Source organism: Pleurodeles waltl, chromosome 7 (assembly GCF_031143425.1).
Source record: "Pleurodeles waltl isolate 20211129_DDA chromosome 7, aPleWal1.hap1.20221129, whole genome shotgun sequence".
NCBI lineage: Eukaryota > Metazoa > Chordata > Amphibia > Caudata > Salamandridae > Pleurodeles > Pleurodeles waltl.
Window position 1 is genome coordinate 977,763,999 of NC_090446.1, and position 6,000 is coordinate 977,769,998.

The window sequence follows — 6,000 nt, forward strand, 5'->3', positions numbered from 1 at the left end:
AGTCTATATTATACGAGAGAAGTACAGGCCTTGGTATGAACATAATGGTCAAGAAGGAACGCAGGGACAGAAAGGAGAATGAGAAGAGAGGCCAGGTGCAGGGCAAAGCAGTTACGATTCAGCCTAGCATACCACAGATAACTTAGAAGGACGCACACACACAAGGAAGAGTCTGAGCCACTTTCCGATAGCAGGAAAGGAGAAGGGTAAATCAAAACAGATTGAAAGGGAGACTCGGCATTAGATGTTTGTGTTTCAAGGCTGGCTGAAAGGGGGTGAGAGGACACAAACTTTTAAAGCCTGGTTGACGTGTTGGGGGAACATATTGGTAGAGGTCACAGGGCAGGATCGAAGGACATTGTGTATGTTAGATACTATGTATGTAATAAATCTGCCAGGACTGAATTTTTGTAACAAGCAGCCAGATAACGTTTAAAGAATTATTGTTCTTGTTAATTGTAAGTGTTGTGAAGCAGGTGGATTTCAAGTGCCCACCAAGTGTATAAAAATCACCGTGTGTAAGAGCTGAGTTGAGTGTGGCTTCAGTTGCAGAACTGTGCTGTACTCCCGGACGTATTTTATTTTGTTTTATTTTACTTATAAATACTCAATTATTATTAAAATCGTGTCACTGCTTTATTATTGATCAGAAATTCAACTACATTTTGACGAGCCTTAAATCCCTGGACCAGCGGCTAAAGGAGACATCGCCTGTGACGCTTGACCAGAATACTGCGCGCATACCAGGTGAGGATTACACCTGTCTCTTCAAGCGGATGGGCGAAGCTCCAGAGGCTGCTGTCCCAAAGGGTGAGGAGGGGTCTTGTTTCGAACTGTGATAGATGAAAGTGCATAATTCTGTGTTAATTGTATTTTAGGGAAGTAAATGCATGCAGGATTTGTATGGTTTGTTGAAATATAATGTTGATGAAGAAATGAAATGTGGTATCCCGGCCAGGTCGGAAGACAAGCTAGTGGGGAATCTCTTTTGTATAAGAAAGGAGAGAATGAGCAGTAGTGGATAACTCAGGGCATGGCCCCTGGAAGACAAATTAGGTATAAAACCTAGGAGGATAGCTCCTAGAAGACACCTTAAGTGTATTAGCGGGATCCTAGGAGGATAGCTCCTGGAAGACACACTAGGTGTATTTTGTGGATAACCTAGGGAACAGCCCAGGAAGACACACTAGGTGTATTTTGTGGATAACCTAGGGAACAGCCCTGGAAGACACACTAGGTGTATTTGTGGGTAACCTAGGGAACAGACCTGGAAGACACATTAGGTGTAATTGTGGATAACCTAGGGGATAGCTCCTAGAAGACACCTTAAGTGTATTAGCGGGATCCTAGGAGGATAGCTCCTAGAAGACACCTTATGTGTATTAGCGGGATCCTAGGAGGGTAGCTCCTAGAAGACACATTAGGTGTACTAGTGGATAACCTAGGAAACAGTTCCTGGAAGGGACAGTTAGTGTCCGTTAGGTAACCCGGCTAGGTCTGGAGAGCGAGAGTAGAAAATGGATGAGACAGGTAATGTGTAAAAGTTGGACAAAGTGTAGAGGGACGACAAAGTGGTCGGTGTCAAGTGACTTTATCCGGAGCATATTCAGACTTTGTATTGAAAAGTTAAAAAGTGTAATGATGATAATAGAAATGTGTGGTATTAATAATGTGTAATGCCAATGATGAAAAGACTGATTTTCCATAATTATAGTGGGCAAATTGTAGAGAGAAAACAAAGATTCTTGCCAGTGGTTATACAATCTGAAATAAGTGAAGAAGAGAGAGTGCGAGATCTCTGTCGCATATGTAATATCCCCGGGTTGGGGGGATGGAAACTCGAAGTGCCCGAGGAGGGGGAAAACGTCAAAATAAATAAAGCCCGAGAAATTAAAATAGAAAATATTAAAATTGGTGGAGATAAACAAAAACTCTCATGAGTGAGGCTGATAATTCCCTGTGGCAGGAAGAGGACACCCTCCATTTAGTTTTAACATTTGAATGGGCTCACGGCCAACCCCTGTGTCTGTGTGACACTCCTCGGTTTCACATAATAACGCAGGAAGTTATTGTGTTAGAGGCTCTCCTAGATGCATTTTCACAGATTTGTACGATTCAGAGGTTTTAAATGTAGAAAAAAACATTAGGTTTCTAAGTGCGGTCATAGAGAATGCTAATTCATAATAAGATGTGACCTGTGTTATGTTAGGTAGTTACCCATTTGGTCCCCTATAAATGCACACATCTGACATTGAAATAGAAGAAGTACTATAAGCTACTTGTGAAGAAAAGGGGGTAAAATTATAGGGATAGGCGCTAACAGAATATCACCAAAACATTTCTTTAACAATAGATAGTAAATACGGGGCTCCTGAACGGAGGGTCCTTCCAGCACCTCCAGTGTTTCTCCAATAGGAAAAAACAAACTGATTCAAAAGGCCAGGGCACTCGTCTGAAATAAGATAAGAGTCTGTGCAGTTAGGTTCTTGGTCTTCGGAGAATCAATATATAATCCAAACAGAGTTAAAGTTCAGTGTCTTTATTCTTGTGCGAGGTTTTCATACATGTTCATCACATCAGAAAGATTCCATATGTGGTCATCACAACAACAGCCAACACGTGTTTCGTCTCTGAGAAATTAATCTCATTTACTTCCTCAGGGCAGTAAGAAACATAATAATGAGCTTGGTCATAATCTGTAGTTATACATGATTATGGAAAATTAATACCTGGCACTAAAATCGTGGCCAAGTCCTTCACCAGTATCGCGTGAGTATCTAAAATCATCAAGTGACATTACCAAACGGAGCCACGGAGAAAAAACTGTGATTACAGTCTACCACAAGTGATAAACTTGTTATTATTATAAATATCACCAAAAGTTTGATGTGCACGTGAAACGAAGTAGAAATTGAGAATTAGAAATAGGGATAAAGACACCCACTAGATATGTGGCGATGAGAAACGGAAACTAAGGTTGAGAAATGTACTCTTAATGACAGGGTGTCATTAGGAAAAAAGGAAACAGAAAGGCGTCATAACACCTAGGAAATTGGTGAGTGAGTGTGCTTAATTAAGCATTCGCAAGTGTGTCTGAATAAAGAAAAATGTACCAAAGTATAAGTAAGGTGTTAACATGAATAAATGGCCTATCATAATCAAGTAAAACTCTTCAAGATAATGTACGATCTGAAATAAAATGATAGTAAGTCATTAGGAGGGAGATAATGAGTAAGCTGAATTTAAAAGGAACTAACAAAAGGACTATCACGTACCAATAGAGAAAGAGTAGTGGGAATCAGGTGACGGGGGCAAAACACTATTATCCCCGAGTCTTCGTGAGGGAGTGCTCATAAATCAGCACGTATGGATCCAAAATCTTTTACAGTGAGATCTAGATGAGAAGATCGCTATACTAAGGAAGTAGTGACAAGCATAAGCAATATGGCATAATTCTAAAAGTAAAAGGTCACGTACCTATAAACAAAACAGTTCTTTTGGGTAAATTCTTGTGTTGGGGCGCTGTGTCTTGCTCCCTGATAATGCAATACTACATGCAACAAGCTCACATCCCAGGCATCAGATTGATGCGATTCCGTTTGGTGAAGTGGTCCGAGCTAGACGCAACTGTAGCTTGGACACTGATTTCTTTGAATGCATCAATGATATGGAGCACAGATTTAAGCAACGGGGATACAAACCATGTATTCTTAAGCAAGCCCGTAATAGGATTTTAAACATTTCAAGAAGTGACACTCTCAAACAAAAATCTAGAACATTTAATAGTAACATTCGTTGTGTAGCTGACTATTCACAAGCCACCTCAATACTAGGCAAATGTATGACAAGGCATTGGCCGATATTACGAGCGGATACAACTCTAAGAAGTTTTATTTCAGATACTCCACTTCTTACATTCCGTTGTGGCAGAACTCTTAAGAATACATTATGTCCGAGCTACCCTAGTAAACAACACCACAAAGATTGGCTCACTAGCCGCAATAAGGGATTCTATAAATGTGGGCAATGTGGAATGTGTAGATGGGCAAGAACGGGGATCTATACCTTTCATAATCAGATTGGTGATCGATTTCCCATCACCTCTCACATTACATGTAGCAGCAATTATGTAATTTACATGATCATTTGCAAGTGCAGCAAATACTATGTAGGCAGCACTATCAGATCCCTCAAAATAAGAATGAGCGAACACTATCGAGCAGTGAGACAAAATGACAGTCGGTATCCTGTGGCAATACACATCAATCAATGCCCGGCCCATGGCCTAACCAAAAGCTTTGAATTTTATGGGTTTGAGAATATATCCAAAGACCCACGAGGAGGGAATAGAGAATTACGACAAAGCAAAAACAACAAGTGATGGACGGAATGCTGAACATTGTCAAACATTCACCCCCAGTACAGTGATCTGGGCCTAAATCCATCGTTTTTTTGCTGCCCATGCCATTCCAGTTTGGACCCAGCCATATGCAAATCAGTCTTGACCCTGTTCCCCATGGGAACAGTCCAGCCCGAACTGCTAGGCCGGGTCTTCCCTGGACTGGAAACAAGCATCCTGGGACCGGTTTCGGGGTTTCACCCCTCATCAGCCAGGCTAGCTTGAATCCAGTGGCATGGGATGCACAGGACCCACGTCTGGGCATACCCTTCCCACTTAGAGCGACAAAGCAAAAAAGAATTACACCTTAGAAGACGTGAATGTACTTGGATCCTCAAATTAAGAGCAGTGGAGGAAGGTCTTAACACAAATTATGAAATGGAGTACTTCCTAGGTGATTAATTTTACTATCATAATAACGTATAATTTGTACACTGTATGTCCAAGTATGAATTTAATCATTACTGTCAAACTCTATCAACATAGTATACAACACTACCTAATATGGAAGAATGAGCCCAGTTAAATTCTGGTGCTAAGATGGAGAACTCTGTTTAAATGTGAAGTGTTACTATTATTACAGTATTTACATTACATATGAATTCACACTTTATTGGTAAGTATCACCCATCTTTGATGATCACGTGAAACGAATAATTAGGACGATGACTACTTAGGATTACTTGGCTGATTACACTTTGTTTTTACTATTTTGTATCATCTCTTATTCTCTGGACCCTTCGAACAAATTACTTCTAAGTTACATTATTCTCCTCATCGATTAAAAGAAGGACCAAATAAACATACTGCCCGTCATGCCGAAGAATTATATACACACTCCTGAGACCTTACTCTATGTCGTGTGACACCTTATTCGGTGTCTTTCTATCAATTTTGTAAGCGCCTAAGGCTGTTCGCATTAACTAATGCATAGCAATTTCAATATGGCGCCCATTTTTTCTTTTAACAATCTGTCCTTTTTCTGTTTCGGGCCAGCCGATGATTCTCATCGTCCATTAAAAGAAGGACCAAACAAACATACTGCCCGTCATGCCGAAGAATTTTATACACACTCCTGAGACCTTACTCTGTGTCGTGTAAGACCTTATTCGGTGTCTTTCTATCAATTTGTGTAAGCGCCTAAGATTATTCGCATTAGATAATGCTTAGCAATTTCATCCACCCAGTTGGACACTGTCTTTTAGTTGTGTCTTTCACACTCCAAGATGGCGCCCACTTTTTCTTTCAACACTCTGTCCTTTTTGTATTTCAGACCAGCCGACGATTCTTATCATCGAATAAAAGAAGGACCAAACAAACATACTGCCCGTCATGCCGTGGAGTTTCACACACTCCTGAGACCTTACTCTGTGTCTCTTCTATACCTTATTCTTCTAGGTAGGTAACATTAATGTTAACTTATGTATTATGCACTTTATTTTGAGGGGGCTGAGTCTGGTTGCTCAACTTAGAAGCAACATATGATTATAATCTTTGTTACATCGGTTTTAGATGAGACGGATGGCTTACACGTCCTTTTTCTCTACATACACGCCAGCTTAATTATCGGGGAGCAAGACACAGCGCCCCCAACACAAGAA